Below are 20,732 nucleotides of genomic sequence, written 5' to 3'. Positions count from 1 at the left end.
TATACACTTCCACACCAGACTAAAGAGACCATGAGCTATACACTACCACACCAGACTAAAGAGACTGTGAACTATACACTACCACACCAGACTAAAGAGACTGAGCTATACACTTACACTACCACACCAGACTAAAGAGACTGTGAGCTATACACTACCACTACCACACCAGACTAAAGAGACCGTGAACTATACACTTCCACACCAGACTAAAGAGACCATGAGCTATACACTACCACACCAGACTAAAGAGACTGTGAACTATACACTACCACACCAGACTAAAGAGACTGAGCTATACACTTACACTACCACACCAGACTAAAGAGACTGTGAGCTATACACTACCTCTACCACACCAGACTAAAGAGACTGTGAGCTATACACTACCACACCAGACTAAAGAGACTGTGAGCTATACACTACCACACCAGACTAAGGAGACTGTGAGCTATACACTACCACACCAGACTAAAGAGACTGTGAGCTATACACTACCACTACCACACCAGACTAAAGAGACCGTAAGCAAAACACTACCACACCAGACTAAAGCGACTGTGAGCTATACACTACCACACCAGACTCGAGACTGTGAGCTATACACTACCACACCAGACTAAGGAGACTGTGAGCTATACACTACCACACCAGACTAAAGAGACCGTGAGCTATAGACTACCGCTACCACACCAGACTAAAGAGACTGTGAGCTATACACTACCACACCAGACTAAAGAGACCGTGAGCTATACACTACCACTACCACACCAGACTAAAGAGACTGTGAGCTATACACTACCACACCAGACTAAAGAGACAGTGAGCAAAACACTACTTCCACTACCACGCCAGACTAAAGAGACTGTGAGCTATACACCACCACTACCACACCAGACTAAAGAGACTGTGAGCTATACACTACCACACCAGACTAAAGAGACCGTGAGCTATACACTACCACTACCACACCAGACTAAAGAGACTGTGAGCTATACACTACCACACCAGACTAAAGAGACCGTGAGCTATACACTACCACACCAGACTAAAGAGACTGTGAGCTATACACTACCACTACCACACCAGACTAAAGAGACCGTGAGCAAAACACTACCACACCAGACTAAAGAGACTGTGAGCTATACACTACCACTACCACACCAGACTAAAGAGACCGTGAGCAAAACACTACCACACCAGACTAAAGAGACTGTGAGCTATACACTACCACTACCACACCAGACTAAAGAGACTGTGAGCTATACAATACCACACCAGACTAAAGAGACCGTGAGCTATACACTACCACACCAGACTAAAGAGACTGTGAGCTATACACTACCACTACCACACCAGACTAAAGAGACTGTGAGCTATACACTACCACTACCACACCAAACTAAAGAGACTGTGAGCTATACACTACCACACCAGACTAAAGAGACCGTGAGCTATACACTACCACACCAGACTAGAGACTGTGAGCTACACACTCCCACACCAGACTAAAGAGACTGTGAGCTATACACTACCACTACCACACCAGACAAAAGAGACTGTGAGCTATACACTACCACACCAGACTAAAGAGACTGTGAGCTACACACTACCACTACCACACCAGACAAAAGAGACTGTGAGCTATACACTACCACACCAGACTAAAGAGACTGTGAGCTATACACTACCACTACCACACCAGACTAAAGATACTGTGAGTTATACACTACCACACCAGACTAAAGAGACTGTGAGCTATACACTACCACTACCACACCAGACAAAAGAGACTGTGAACTATACACTAAAACACCAGACTAAAGAGACTGTGAGCTACACACTACCACTACCACACCAGACAAAAGAGACTGTGAGCTATACACTACCACACCAGACTAAAGAGACTGTGAGCTATACACTACCACTACCACACCAGACTAAAGAGACTGTGAGTTATACACTACCACACCAGACTAAAGAGACTGTGAGCTATACACTACCATTACCACACCAGACTAAAGAGACCGTGAGCAAAACACTACCACACCAGACTAAAGAGACCGTGAGATATACACTACCACAACAGACTAAAGAGACTGTGAGCAAAACACTACCACACCAGACTAAAAAGACTGTGAGCTATACACTACCACACCAGACTAAAGAGACCGTGAGCTACACACTACCACACCAGACTAAAGAGACTGTGAGCTACACACTACCACTACCACACCAGACTAAAGAGACTGTGAGCTATACACTACCACACCAGACTAAAGAGACTGTGAGCTATACACTACCACTACCACACCAGACTAAAGAGACCGTGAGCAAAACACTACCACACCAGACTAAAGAGACTGTGAGCTATACACTACCACACCAGACTCAAGAGACTGTGAGCTATACACTACCACACCAGACTAATTAGACTGTGAGCTATACACTACCACTACCACACCAGACTAAAGAGACCGTGAGCAAAACACTACCACACCAGACTAAAGAGACTGTGAGCTATACACTACCACACCAGACTCAAGAGACTGTGAGCTATACACTACTTCCACCACCACAACAGACTAAAGAGACTGTGAGCTATACACTACCACACCAGACTAAAGAGACCGTGAGCTATAGACTACCGCTACCACACCAGACTAAAGAGACCGTGAGCTATACACTACCACACCAGACTAAAGAGACTGTGAGCAAAACACTACTTCCACTACCACACCAGACTAAAGAGACCGTGAGCTATACACTACCACCACCACACCAGACTAAAGAGACAGTGAGCAAAACACTACTTCCACTACCACACCAGACTAAAGAGACCGTGAGCTATACACTACCACTACCACACCAGACTAAAGAGACTGTGAGCTATACACTACCACTACCACACCAGACTAAAGAGACCGTGAGCTATACACTACCACTACCACACCAGACTAAAGAGACCGTGAACTATACACTTCCACACCAGACTAAAGAGACCATGAGCTATACACTACCACACCAGACTAAAGAGACTGTGAACTATACACTACCACACCAGACTAAAGAGACTGAGCTATACACTTACACTACCACACCAGACTAAAGAGACTGTGAGCTATACACTACCTCTACCACACCAGACTAAAGAGACTGTGAGCTATACACTACCACACCAGACTAAAGAGACTGTGAGCTATACACTACCACACCAGACTAAGGAGACTGTGAGCTATACACTACCACACCAGACTAAAGAGACTGTGAGCTATACACTACCACTACCACACCAGACTAAAGAGACCGTAAGCAAAACACTACCACACCAGACTAAGGAGACTGTGAGCTATACACTACCACACCAGACTAAAGAGACCGTGAGCTATAGACTACCGCTACCACACCAGACTAAAGAGACCGTGAGCTATACACTACCACTACCACACCAGACTAAAGAGACTGTGAGCTATACACTACCACACCAGACTAAAGAGACAGTGAGCAAAACACTACTTCCACTACCACACCAGACTAAAGAGACCGTGAGCTATACACTACCACCACCACACCAGACTAAAGAGACCGTGAGCAAAACACTACCACACCAGACTAAAGAGACTGTGAGCTGTACACTACCACTACCACACCAGACTAAAGAGACTGTGAGCTATACACTACCACACCAGACTAAAGAGACCGTGAGCTATACACTACCACTACCACACCAGACTAAAGAGACTGTGAGCTATACACTACCACACCAGACTAAAGAGACCGTGAGCTATACACTACCACACCAGACTAAAGAGACTGTGAGCTATACACTACCACTACCACACCAGACTAAAGAGACCGTGAGCAAAACACTACCACACCAGACTAAAGAGACTGTGAGCTATACACTACCACTACCACACCAGACTAAAGAGACTGTGAGCTATACACTACCACACCAGACTAAAGAGACCGTGAGCTATACACTACCACACCAGACTAAAGAGACTGTGAGCTATACACTACCACTACCACACCAGACTAAAGAGACTGTGAGCTATACACTACCACTACCACACCAGACTAAAGAGACTGTGAGCTATACACTACCACACCAGACTAAAGAGACCGTGAGCTATACACTACCACACCAGACTAGAAACTGTGAGCTACACACTCCCACACCAGACTAAAGAGACTGTGAGCTATACACTACCACTACCACACCAGACAAAAGAGACTGTGAGCTATACACTACCACACCAGACTAAAGAGACTGTGAGCTACACACTACCACTACCACACCAGACAAAAGAGACTGTGAGCTATACACTACCACACCAGACTAAAGAGACTGTGAGCTATACACTACCACTACCACACCAGACTAAAGATACTGTGAGTTATACACTACCACACCAGACTAAAGAGACTGTGAGCTATACACTACCACTACCACACCAGACAAAAGAGACTGTGAACTATACACTAAAACACCAGACTAAAGAGACTGTGAGCTACACACTACCACTACCACACCAGACAAAAGAGACTGTGAGCTATACACTACCACACCAGACTAAAGAGACTGTGAGCTATACACTACCACTACCACACCAGACTAAAGAGACTGTGAGTTATACACTACCACACCAGACTAAAGAGACTGTGAGCTATACACTACCATTACCACACCAGACTAAAGAGACCGTGAGCAAAACACTACCACACCAGACTAAAGAGACCGTGAGATATACACTACCACAACAGACTAAAGAGACTGTGAGCAAAACACTACCACACCAGACTAAAAAGACTGTGAGCTATACACTACCACACCAGACTAAAGAGACCGTGAGCTACACACTACCACACCAGACTAAAGAGACTGTGAGCTACACACTACCACTACCACACCAGACTAAAGAGACTGTGAGCTATACACTACCACACCAGACTAAAGAGACTGTGAGCTATACACTACCACTACCACACCAGACTAAAGAGACCGTGAGCAAAACACTACCACACCAGACTCAAGAGACTGTGAGCTATACACTACCACACCAGACTAAATAGACTGTGAGCTATACACTACCACTACCACACCAGACTAAAGAGACCGTGAGCAAAACACTACCACACCAGACTAAAGAGACTGTGAGCTATACACTACCACACCAGACTCAAGAGACTGTGAGCTATACACTACCGCTACCACACCAGACTAAAGAGACCGTGAGCTATACACTACCACACCAGACTAAAGAGACTGTGAGCAAAACACTACTTCCACTACCACACCAGACTAAAGAGACAGTGAGCAAAACACTACTTCCACTACCACACCAGACTAAAGAGACCGTGAGCTATACACTACCACTACCACACCAGACTAAAGAGACTGTGAGCTATACACTACCACACCAGACTAAAGAGACCGTGAGCTATACACTACCACTACCACACCAGACTAAAGAGACTGTGAGCTATACACTACCACACCAGACTAAAGAGACCGTGAGCTATACACTACCACACCAGACTAAAGAGACTGTGAGCTATACACTACCACTACCACACCAGACTAAAGAGACCGTGAGCAAAACACTACCACACCAGACTAAAGAGACTGTGAGCTATACACTACCACTACCACACCAGACTAAAGAGACTGTGAGCTATACACTACCACACCAGACTAAAGAGACCGTGAGCTATACACTACCACACCAGACTAAAGAGACTGTGAGCTATACACTACCACTACCACACCAGACTAAAGAGACTGTGAGCTATACACTACCACTACCACACCAGACTAAAGAGACTGTGAGCTATACACTACCACACCAGACTAAAGAGACCGTGAGCTATACACTACCACACCAGACTAGAGACTGTGAGCTACACACTCCCACACCAGACTAAAGAGACTGTGAGCTATACACTACCACTACCACACCAGACAAAAGAGACTGTGAGCTATACACTACCACACCAGACTAAAGAGACTGTGAGCTACACACTACCACTACCAAACCAGACAAAAGAGACTGTGAGCTATACACTACCACACCAGACTAAAGAGACTGTGAGCTATAGACTACCGCTACCACACCAGACTAAAGAGACCGTGAGCTATACACTACCACACCAGACTAAAGAGACTGTGAGCAAAACACTACTTCCACTACCACACCAGACTAAAGAGACAGTGAGCAAAACACTACTTCCACTACCACACCAGACTAAAGAGACCGTGAGCTATACACTACCACTACCACACCAGACTAAAGAGACTGTGAGCTATACACTACCACACCAGACTAAAGAGACCGTGAGCTATACACTACCACTACCACACCAGACTAAAGAGACTGTGAGCTATACACTACCACACCAGACTAAAGAGACCGTGAGCTATACACTACCACACCAGACTAAAGAGACTGTGAGCTATACACTACCACTACCACACCAGACTAAAGAGACCGTGAGCAAAACACTACCACACCAGACTAAAGAGACTGCGAGCTATACACTACCACTACCACACCAGACTAAAGAGACTGTGAGCTATACACTACCACACCAGACTAAAGAGACCGTGAGCTATACACTACCACACCAGACTAAAGAGACTGTGAGCTATACACTACCACTACCACACCAGACTAAAGAGACTGTGAGCTATACACTACCACTACCACACCAGACTAAAGAGACTGTGAGCTATACACTACCACACCAGACTAAAGAGACCGTGAGCTATACACTACCACACCAGACTAGAGACTGTGAGCTACACACTCCCACACCAGACTAAAGAGACTGTGAGCTATACACTACCACTACCACACCAGACAAAAGAGACTGTGAACTATACACTAAAACACCAGACTAAAGAGACTGTGAGCTACACACTACCACTACCACACCAGACAAAAGAGACTGTGAGCTATACACTACCACACCAGACTAAAGAGACTGTGAGCTATACACTACCACTACCACACCAGACTAAAGAGACTGTGAGTTATACACTACCACACCAGACTAAAGAGACTGTGAGCTATACACTACCATTACCACACCAGACTAAAGAGACCGTGAGCAAAACACTACCACACCAGACTAAAGAGACCGTGAGATATACACTACCACAACAGACTAAAGAGACTGTGAGCTATACACTACCACTACCACACCAGACTAAAGAGACCGTGAACTATACACTTCCACACCAGACTAAAGAGACCATGAGCTATACACTACCACACCAGACTAAAGAGACTGTGAACTATACACTACCACACCAGACTAAAGAGACTGAGCTATACACTTACACTACCACACCAGACTAAAGAGACTGTGAGCTATACACTACCACTACCACACCAGACTAAAGAGACCGTGAACTATACACTTCCACACCAGACTAAAGAGACCATGAGCTATACACTACCACACCAGACTAAAGAGACTGTGAACTATACACTACCACACCAGACTAAAGAGACTGAGCTATACACTTACACTACCACACCAGACTAAAGAGACTGTGAGCTATACACTACCTCTACCACACCAGACTAAAGAGACTGTGAGCTATACACTACCACACCAGACTAAAGAGACTGTGAGCTATACACTACCACACCAGACTAAGGAGACTGTGAGCTATACACTACCACACCAGACTAAAGAGACTGTGAGCTATACACTACCACTACCACACCAGACTAAAGAGACCGTAAGCAAAACACTACCACACCAGACTAAAGCGACTGTGAGCTATACACTACCACACCAGACTCGAGACTGTGAGCTATACACTACCACACCAGACTAAGGAGACTGTGAGCTATACACTACCACACCAGACTAAAGAGACCGTGAGCTATAGACTACCGCTACCACACCAGACTAAAGAGACTGTGAGCTATACACTACCACACCAGACTAAAGAGACCGTGAGCTATACACTACCACTACCACACCAGACTAAAGAGACTGTGAGCTATACACTACCACACCAGACTAAAGAGACAGTGAGCAAAACACTACTTCCACTACCACGCCAGACTAAAGAGACTGTGAGCTATACACCACCACTACCACACCAGACTAAAGAGACTGTGAGCTATACACTACCACACCAGACTAAAGAGACCGTGAGCTATACACTACCACTACCACACCAGACTAAAGAGACTGTGAGCTATACACTACCACACCAGACTAAAGAGACCGTGAGCTATACACTACCACACCAGACTAAAGAGACTGTGAGCTATACACTACCACTACCACACCAGACTAAAGAGACCGTGAGCAAAACACTACCACACCAGACTAAAGAGACTGTGAGCTATACACTACCACTACCACACCAGACTAAAGAGACCGTGAGCAAAACACTACCACACCAGACTAAAGAGACTGTGAGCTATACACTACCACTACCACACCAGACTAAAGAGACTGTGAGCTATACAATACCACACCAGACTAAAGAGACCGTGAGCTATACACTACCACACCAGACTAAAGAGACTGTGAGCTATACACTACCACTACCACACCAGACTAAAGAGACTGTGAGCTATACACTACCACTACCACACCAAACTAAAGAGACTGTGAGCTATACACTACCACACCAGACTAAAGAGACCGTGAGCTATACACTACCACACCAGACTAGAGACTGTGAGCTACACACTCCCACACCAGACTAAAGAGACTGTGAGCTATACACTACCACTACCACACCAGACAAAAGAGACTGTGAGCTATACACTACCACACCAGACTAAAGAGACTGTGAGCTACACACTACCACTACCACACCAGACAAAAGAGACTGTGAGCTATACACTACCACACCAGACTAAAGAGACTGTGAGCTATACACTACCACTACCACACCAGACTAAAGATACTGTGAGTTATACACTACCACACCAGACTAAAGAGACTGTGAGCTATACACTACCACTACCACACCAGACAAAAGAGACTGTGAACTATACACTAAAACACCAGACTAAAGAGACTGTGAGCTACACACTACCACTACCACACCAGACAAAAGAGACTGTGAGCTATACACTACCACACCAGACTAAAGAGACTGTGAGCTATACACTACCACTACCACACCAGACTAAAGAGACTGTGAGTTATACACTACCACACCAGACTAAAGAGACTGTGAGCTATACACTACCATTACCACACCAGACTAAAGAGACCGTGAGCAAAACACTACCACACCAGACTAAAGAGACCGTGAGATATACACTACCACAACAGACTAAAGAGACTGTGAGCAAAACACTACCACACCAGACTAAAAAGACTGTGAGCTATACACTACCACACCAGACTAAAGAGACCGTGAGCTACACACTACCACACCAGACTAAAGAGACTGTGAGCTACACACTACCACTACCACACCAGACTAAAGAGACTGTGAGCTATACACTACCACACCAGACTAAAGAGACTGTGAGCTATACACTACCACTACCACACCAGACTAAAGAGACCGTGAGCAAAACACTACCACACCAGACTAAAGAGACTGTGAGCTATACACTACCACACCAGACTCAAGAGACTGTGAGCTATACACTACCACACCAGACTAATTAGACTGTGAGCTATACACTACCACTACCACACCAGACTAAAGAGACCGTGAGCAAAACACTACCACACCAGACTAAAGAGACTGTGAGCTATACACTACCACACCAGACTCAAGAGACTGTGAGCTATACACTACTTCCACCACCACAACAGACTAAAGAGACTGTGAGCTATACACTACCACACCAGACTAAAGAGACCGTGAGCTATAGACTACCGCTACCACACCAGACTAAAGAGACCGTGAGCTATACACTACCACACCAGACTAAAGAGACTGTGAGCAAAACACTACTTCCACTACCACACCAGACTAAAGAGACAGTGAGCAAAACACTACTTCCACTACCACACCAGACTAAAGAGACCGTGAGCTATACACTACCACTACCACACCAGACTAAAGAGACTGTGAGCTATACACTACCACTACCACACCAGACTAAAGAGACCGTGAGCTATACACTACCACTACCACACCAGACTAAAGAGACCGTGAACTATACACTTCCACACCAGACTAAAGAGACCATGAGCTATACACTACCACACCAGACTAAAGAGACTGTGAACTATACACTACCACACCAGACTAAAGAGACTGAGCTATACACTTACACTACCACACCAGACTAAAGAGACTGTGAGCTATACACTACCTCTACCACACCAGACTAAAGAGACTGTGAGCTATACACTACCACACCAGACTAAAGAGACTGTGAGCTATACACTACCACACCAGACTAAGGAGACTGTGAGCTATACACTACCACACCAGACTAAAGAGACTGTGAGCTATACACTACCACTACCACACCAGACTAAAGAGACCGTAAGCAAAACACTACCACACCAGACTAAGGAGACTGTGAGCTATACACTACCACACCAGACTAAAGAGACCGTGAGCTATAGACTACCGCTACCACACCAGACTAAAGAGACCGTGAGCTATACACTACCACTACCACACCAGACTAAAGAGACTGTGAGCTATACACTACCACACCAGACTAAAGAGACAGTGAGCAAAACACTACTTCCACTACCACACCAGACTAAAGAGACCGTGAGCTATACACTACCACCACCACACCAGACTAAAGAGACCGTGAGCAAAACACTACCACACCAGACTAAAGAGACTGTGAGCTGTACACTACCACTACCACACCAGACTAAAGAGACTGTGAGCTATACACTACCACACCAGACTAAAGAGACCGTGAGCTATACACTACCACTACCACACCAGACTAAAGAGACTGTGAGCTATACACTACCACACCAGACTAAAGAGACCGTGAGCTATACACTACCACACCAGACTAAAGAGACTGTGAGCTATACACTACCACTACCACACCAGACTAAAGAGACCGTGAGCAAAACACTACCACACCAGACTAAAGAGACTGTGAGCTATACACTACCACTACCACACCAGACTAAAGAGACTGTGAGCTATACACTACCACACCAGACTAAAGAGACCGTGAGCTATACACTACCACACCAGACTAAAGAGACTGTGAGCTATACACTACCACTACCACACCAGACTAAAGAGACTGTGAGCTATACACTACCACTACCACACCAGACTAAAGAGACTGTGAGCTATACACTACCACACCAGACTAAAGAGACCGTGAGCTATACACTACCACACCAGACTAGAAACTGTGAGCTACACACTCCCACACCAGACTAAAGAGACTGTGAGCTATACACTACCACTACCACACCAGACAAAAGAGACTGTGAGCTATACACTACCACACCAGACTAAAGAGACTGTGAGCTACACACTACCACTACCACACCAGACAAAAGAGACTGTGAGCTATACACTACCACACCAGACTAAAGAGACTGTGAGCTATACACTACCACTACCACACCAGACTAAAGATACTGTGAGTTATACACTACCACACCAGACTAAAGAGACTGTGAGCTATACACTACCACTACCACACCAGACAAAAGAGACTGTGAACTATACACTAAAACACCAGACTAAAGAGACTGTGAGCTACACACTACCACTACCACACCAGACAAAAGAGACTGTGAGCTATACACTACCACACCAGACTAAAGAGACTGTGAGCTATACACTACCACTACCACACCAGACTAAAGAGACTGTGAGTTATACACTACCACACCAGACTAAAGAGACTGTGAGCTATACACTACCATTACCACACCAGACTAAAGAGACCGTGAGCAAAACACTACCACACCAGACTAAAGAGACCGTGAGATATACACTACCACAACAGACTAAAGAGACTGTGAGCAAAACACTACCACACCAGACTAAAAAGACTGTGAGCTATACACTACCACACCAGACTAAAGAGACCGTGAGCTACACACTACCACACCAGACTAAAGAGACTGTGAGCTACACACTACCACTACCACACCAGACTAAAGAGACTGTGAGCTATACACTACCACACCAGACTAAAGAGACTGTGAGCTATACACTACCACTACCACACCAGACTAAAGAGACCGTGAGCAAAACACTACCACACCAGACTCAAGAGACTGTGAGCTATACACTACCACACCAGACTAAATAGACTGTGAGCTATACACTACCACTACCACACCAGACTAAAGAGACCGTGAGCAAAACACTACCACACCAGACTAAAGAGACTGTGAGCTATACACTACCACACCAGACTCAAGAGACTGTGAGCTATACACTACCGCTACCACACCAGACTAAAGAGACCGTGAGCTATACACTACCACACCAGACTAAAGAGACTGTGAGCAAAACACTACTTCCACTACCACACCAGACTAAAGAGACAGTGAGCAAAACACTACTTCCACTACCACACCAGACTAAAGAGACCGTGAGCTATACACTACCACTACCACACCAGACTAAAGAGACTGTGAGCTATACACTACCACACCAGACTAAAGAGACCGTGAGCTATACACTACCACTACCACACCAGACTAAAGAGACTGTGAGCTATACACTACCACACCAGACTAAAGAGACCGTGAGCTATACACTACCACACCAGACTAAAGAGACTGTGAGCTATACACTACCACTACCACACCAGACTAAAGAGACCGTGAGCAAAACACTACCACACCAGACTAAAGAGACTGTGAGCTATACACTACCACTACCACACCAGACTAAAGAGACTGTGAGCTATACACTACCACACCAGACTAAAGAGACCGTGAGCTATACACTACCACACCAGACTAAAGAGACTGTGAGCTATACACTACCACTACCACACCAGACTAAAGAGACTGTGAGCTATACACTACCACTACCACACCAGACTAAAGAGACTGTGAGCTATACACTACCACACCAGACTAAAGAGACCGTGAGCTATACACTACCACACCAGACTAGAGACTGTGAGCTACACACTCCCACACCAGACTAAAGAGACTGTGAGCTATACACTACCACTACCACACCAGACAAAAGAGACTGTGAGCTATACACTACCACACCAGACTAAAGAGACTGTGAGCTACACACTACCACTACCAAACCAGACAAAAGAGACTGTGAGCTATACACTACCACACCAGACTAAAGAGACTGTGAGCTATAGACTACCGCTACCACACCAGACTAAAGAGACCGTGAGCTATACACTACCACACCAGACTAAAGAGACTGTGAGCAAAACACTACTTCCACTACCACACCAGACTAAAGAGACAGTGAGCAAAACACTACTTCCACTACCACACCAGACTAAAGAGACCGTGAGCTATACACTACCACTACCACACCAGACTAAAGAGACTGTGAGCTATACACTACCACACCAGACTAAAGAGACCGTGAGCTATACACTACCACTACCACACCAGACTAAAGAGACTGTGAGCTATACACTACCACACCAGACTAAAGAGACCGTGAGCTATACACTACCACACCAGACTAAAGAGACTGTGAGCTATACACTACCACTACCACACCAGACTAAAGAGACCGTGAGCAAAACACTACCACACCAGACTAAAGAGACTGCGAGCTATACACTACCACTACCACACCAGACTAAAGAGACTGTGAGCTATACACTACCACACCAGACTAAAGAGACCGTGAGCTATACACTACCACACCAGACTAAAGAGACTGTGAGCTATACACTACCACTACCACACCAGACTAAAGAGACTGTGAGCTATACACTACCACTACCACACCAGACTAAAGAGACTGTGAGCTATACACTACCACACCAGACTAAAGAGACCGTGAGCTATACACTACCACACCAGACTAGAGACTGTGAGCTACACACTCCCACACCAGACTAAAGAGACTGTGAGCTATACACTACCACTACCACACCAGACAAAAGAGACTGTGAGCTATACACTACCACACCAGACTAAAGAGACTGTGAGCTACACACTACCACTACCAAACCAGACAAAAGAGACTGTGAGCTATACACTACCACACCAGACTAAAGAGACTGTGAGCTATACACTACCACTACCACACCAGACTAAAGAGACTGTGAATTATACACTACCACACCAGACAAAAGAGACTGTGAGCTATACACTACCACACCAGACTAAAGAGACTGTGAGCTATACACTACCACTACCACACCAGACTAAAGAGACTGTGAGTTATACACTACCACACCAGACTAAAGAGACTGTGAGCTATACACTACCATTACCACACCAGACTAAAGAGACCGTGAGCAAAACACTACCACACCAGACTAAAGAGACTGTGAGATATACACTACCACAACAGACTAAAGAGACTGTGAGCAAAACACTACCACACCAGACTAAAAAGACTGTGAGCTATACACTACCACACCAGACTAAAAAGACTGTGAGCTATACACTACCACACCAGACTAAAGAGACCGTGAGCTACACACTACCACACCAGACTAAAGAGACTGTGAGCTACACACTACCACTACCACACCAGACTAAAGAGACTGTGAGCTATACACTACCACTACCACACCAGACTAAAGAGACTGTGAGCTATACACTACCACACCAGACTAAAGAGACCGTGAGCTATACACTACCACACCAGACTAAAGAGACTGTGAGCTATACACTACCACACCAGACTCAAGAGACTGTGAGCTATACACTACTTCCACCCCCACAACAGACTAAAGAGACTGTGAGCTATACACTACCACACCAGACTAAAGAGACCGTGAGCTATAGACTACCGCTACCACACCAGACTAAAGAGACTGTGAGCAAAACACTACTTCCACTACCACACCAGACTAAAGAGACAGTGAGCAAAACACTACTTCCACTACCACACCAGACTAAAGTGACCGTGAGCTATACACTACCACTACCACACCAGACTAAAGAGACCGTGAGCAAAACACTACCACACCAGACTAAAGAGACTGTGAGCTATACACTACCACTACCACACCAGACTAAAGAGACTGTGAGCTATACACTACCACACCAGACTAAAGAGACCGTGAGCTATACACTACCACTACCACACCAGACTAAAGAGACTGTGAGCTATACACTACCACACCAGACTAAAGAGACCGTGAGCTATACACTACCACACCAGACTAAAGAGACTGTGAGCTATACACTACCACTACCACACCAGACTAAAGAGACCGTGAGCAAAACACTACCACACCAGACTAAAGAGACTGTGAGCTATACACTACCACTACCACACCAGACTAAAGAGACTGTGAGCTATACACTACCACACCAGACTAAAGAGACCGTGAGCTATACACTACCACACCAGACTAAAGAGACTGTGAGCTATACACTACCACTACCACACCAGACTAAAGAGACTGTGAGCTATACACTACCACTACCACACCAGACTAAAGAGACTGTGAGCTATACACTACCACACCAGACTAAAGAGACCGTGAGCTATACACTACCACACCAGACTAGAGACTGTGAGCTACACACTCCCACACCAGACTAAAGAGACTGTGAGCTATACACTACCACTACCACACCAGACAAAAGAGACTGTGAGCTATACACTACCACACCAGACTAAAGAGACTGTGAGCTATACACTACCACTACCACACCAGACTAAAGAGACTGTGAGCTATACACTACCACTACCACACCAGACTAAAGAGACTGTGAGCTATACACTACCACACCAGACTAAAGAGACCGTGAGCTATACACTACCACACCAGACTAGAGACTGTGAGCTACACACTCCCACACCAGACTAAAGAGACTGTGAGCTATACACTACCACTACCACACCAGACAAAAGAGACTGTGAGCTATACACTACCACACCAGACTAAAGAGACTGTGAGCTACACACTACCACTACCAAACCAGACAAAAGAGACTGTGAGCTATACACTACCACACCAGACTAAAGAGACTGTGAGCTATAGACTACCGCTACCACACCAGACTAAAGAGACCGTGAGCTATACACTACCACACCAGACTAAAGAGACTGTGAGCAAAACACTACTTCCACTACCACACCAGACTAAAGAGACAGTGAGCAAAACACTACTTCCACTACCACACCAGACTAAAGAGACCGTGAGCTATACACTACCACTACCACACCAGACTAAAGAGACTGTGAGCTATACACTACCACACCAGACTAAAGAGACCGTGAGCTATACACTACCACTACCACACCAGACTAAAGAGACTGTGAGCTATACACTACCACACCAGACTAAAGAGACCGTGAGCTATACACTACCACACCAGACTAAAGAGACTGTGAGCTATACACTACCACTACCACACCAGACTAAAGAGACCGTGAGCAAAACACTACCACACCAGACTAAAGAGACTGCGAGCTATACACTACCACTACCACACCAGACTAAAGAGACTGTGAGCTATACACTACCACACCAGACTAAAGAGACCGTGAGCTATACACTACCACACCAGACTAAAGAGACTGTGAGCTATACACTACCACTACCACACCAGACTAAAGAGACTGTGAGCTATACACTACCACTACCACACCAGACTAAAGAGACTGTGAGCTATACACTACCACACCAGACTAAAGAGACCGTGAGCTATACACTACCACACCAGACTAGAGACTGTGAGCTACACACTCCCACACCAGACTAAAGAGACGGTGAGCTATACACTACCACTACCACACCAGACAAAAGAGACTGTGAGCTATACACTACCACACCAGACTAAAGAGACTGTGAGCTACACACTACCACTACCAAACCAGACAAAAGAGACTGTGAGCTATACACTACCACACCAGACTAAAGAGACTGTGAGCTATACACTACCACTACCACACCAGACTAAAGAGACTGTGAATTATACACTACCACACCAGACTAAAGAGACTGTGAGCTATACCCTACCACTACCACACCAGACAAAAGAGACTGTGAGCTATACACTAAAACACCAGACTAAAGAGACTGTGAGCTACACACTACCACTACCACACCAGACAAAAGAGACTGTGAGCTATACACTACCACACCAGACTAAAGAGACTGTGAGCTATACACTACCACTACCACACCAGACTAAAGAGACTGTGAGTTATACACTACCACACCAGACTAAAGAGACTGTGAGCTATACACTACCATTACCACACCAGACTAAAGAGACCGTGAGCAAAACACTACCACACCAGACTAAAGAGACTGTGAGATATACACTACCACAACAGACTAAAGAGACTGTGAGCAAAACACTACCACACCAGACTAAAAAGACTGTGAGCTATACACTACCACACCAGACTAAAAAGACTGTGAGCTATACACTACCACACCAGACTAAAGAGACCGTGAGCTACACACTACCACACCAGACTAAAGAGACTGTGAGCTACACACTACCACACCAGACTAAAGAGACTGTGAGCTACACACTACCACTACCACACCAGACTAAAGAGACTGTGAGCTATACACTACCACTACCACACCAGACTAAAGAGACTGTGAGCTATACACTACCACACCAGACTAAAGAGACCGTGAGCTATACACTACCACACCAGACTAAAGAGACTGTGAGCTATACACTACCACACCAGACTCAAGAGACTGTGAGCTATACACTACTTCCACCCCCACAACAGACTAAAGAGACTGTGAGCTATACACTACCACACCAGACTAAAGAGACCGTGAGCTATAGACTACCGCTACCACACCAGACTAAAGAGACTGTGAGCAAAACACTACTTCCACTACCACACCAGACTAAAGAGACAGTGAGCAAAACACTACTTCCACTACCACACCAGACTAAAGTGACCGTGAGCTATACACTACCACTACCACACCAGACTAAAGAGACCGTGAGCAAAACACTACCACACCAGACTAAAGAGACTGTGAGCTATACACTACCACTACCACACCAGACTAAAGAGACTGTGAGCTATACACTACCACACCAGACTAAAGAGACCGTGAGCTATACACTACCACTACCACACCAGACTAAAGAGACTGTGAGCTATACACTACCACACCAGACTAAAGAGACCGTGAGCTATACACTACCACACCAGACTAAAGAGACTGTGAGCTATACACTACCACTACCACACCAGACTAAAGAGACCGTGAGCAAAACACTACCACACCAGACTAAAGAGACTGTGAGCTATACACTACCACTACCACACCAGACTAAAGAGACTGTGAGCTATACACTACCACACCAGACTAAAGAGACCGTGAGCTATACACTACCACACCAGACTAAAGAGACTGTGAGCTATACACTACCACTACCACACCAGACTAAAGAGACTGTGAGCTATACACTACCACTACCACACCAGACTAAAGAGACTGTGAGCTATACACTACCACACCAGACTAAAGAGACCGTGAGCTATACACTACCACACCAGACTAGAGACTGTGAGCTACACACTCCCACACCAGACTAAAGAGACTGTGAGCTATACACTACCACTACCACACCAGACAAAAGAGACTGTGAGCTATACACTACCACACCAGACTAAAGAGACTGTGAGCTATACACTAAAACACCAGACTAAAGAGACTCTGAGCTACACACAGTACCACTACCACACCAGACAAAACAGACTGTGAGCTATACACTACCACACCAGACTAAAGAGACTGTGAGTTATACACTACCACACCAGACTAAAGAGACTGTGAGCTATACACTACCATTACCACACCAGACTAAAGAGACCGTGAGCAAAACACTACCACACCAGACTAAAGAGACCGTGAGATATACACTACCACAACAGACTAAAGAGACTGTGAGCAAAACACTACCACACCAGACTAAAAAGACTGTGAGCTATACACTACCACACCAGACTAAAGAGACCGTGAGCTACACACTACCACACCAGACTAAAGAGACTGTGAGCTACACACTACCACTACCACACCAGACTAAAGAGACTGTGAGCTATACACTACCACTACCACACCAGACTAAAGAGACTGTGAGCTATACACTACCACACCAGACTAAAGAGACCGTGAGCTATACACTACCACAACAGACTAAAGAGACTGTGAGCTATACACTACCACACCAGACTAAAGAGACTGTGAGCTATACACGACCACTACCACACCAGACTAAAGAGACCGTGAGCTATACACTACCACTACCACACCAGACTAAAGAGACTGTGAGCTGCACACTACCACTACCACACCAGAGTAAAGAGACTGTGAGCTATACACTACCACTACCACACCAGACTAAAGAGACCGTGAGCTATACACTACCACAACAGACTAAAGAGACCGTGAGCTATACACTACCACACCAGACTAAAGAGACTGTGAGCTATACACTACCACTACCACACCAGACAAAAGAGACTGTGAGCTATACACTACCACACCAGACTAAAGAGACCGTGAGCTATACACTACCACTACCACACCAGACTAAAGAGACTGTGAGCTATACATTACCACTACCACACCAGACTAAAGAGACCGTGAGCTATACACTACCACTACCACACCAGACTAAAGAGACTGTGAGCTATACACTACCACACCAGACTAAAGAGACCGTGAGCTATACACTACCACACAAGACTAAAGAGACCGTGAGCTATACACTACCACTACCACACCAGACTAAAGAGACTGTGAGCTATACACTACCACACCAGACTAAAGAGACTGTGAGCTATACACTACCACACCAGACTAAAGAGACCGTGAGCTATACACTATCACTACCACACCAGACTAAAGAGATTGTGAGCTATACACTACCACACCAGACTAAAGAGACTGTGAGCTATACACTACCACACCAGACTAAAGAGATTGTGAGCTATACACTACCACACCAGACTAAAGAGACTGTGAGCTATACACTACCACACCAGACTAAAGAGACTGTGAGCAAAACACTACTTCCACACCAGATTATAGCTCACAGTCTCTTTAGTCTGGTGTGGTTGTGGTAGTAGTGTATAGCCTGGTTTGGTAGTAGTGTATAGTCTGCTGTGGTAGTAGTGTATAACCTAGTGTGGTAGTAGTGTATAGCCTGGTGTGGTAGTAGTGTATAGCCTGGTGTGGTAGTAGTGTATAGCCTGGTGTGGTTGTAGTGTATAGTCTGGTGTGGTTGTGGTAGTAGTGTATAGTCTGGTGTGGTAGTAGTGTATAGTCTGGTGTGGTAGTAGTGTATAGTCTGGTGTGGTAGTAGTGTATAGTCTGGTGTGGTAGTAGTGTATAGTCTGCTGTGGTAGTAGTGTATAGCCTGGTGTGGTTGTAGTGTATAGCCTGGTGTGGTAGTAGTGTATATTCTGGTGTGGTAGTAGTGTATAGCCTGGTGTGGTTGTAGTGTATAGCCTGGTGTGGTTGTAGTGTATAGCCTGGTGTGGTAGACGTGTATAGCCTGGTGTGGTTGTGCTAGTAGTGTATAGCCTGGTGTGGTAGTAGTGTATAGTCTGCTGTGGTAGTAGTGTATAGTCTGCTGTGGTAGTAGTGTATAGCCTGGTG

This window comes from Salvelinus alpinus, chromosome 1, assembly GCF_045679555.1.
Source record: "Salvelinus alpinus chromosome 1, SLU_Salpinus.1, whole genome shotgun sequence".
Classification (NCBI taxonomy): Eukaryota; Metazoa; Chordata; class Actinopteri; order Salmoniformes; family Salmonidae; genus Salvelinus; species Salvelinus alpinus.
Note: the sequence above shows the minus strand (reverse complement) of the source record.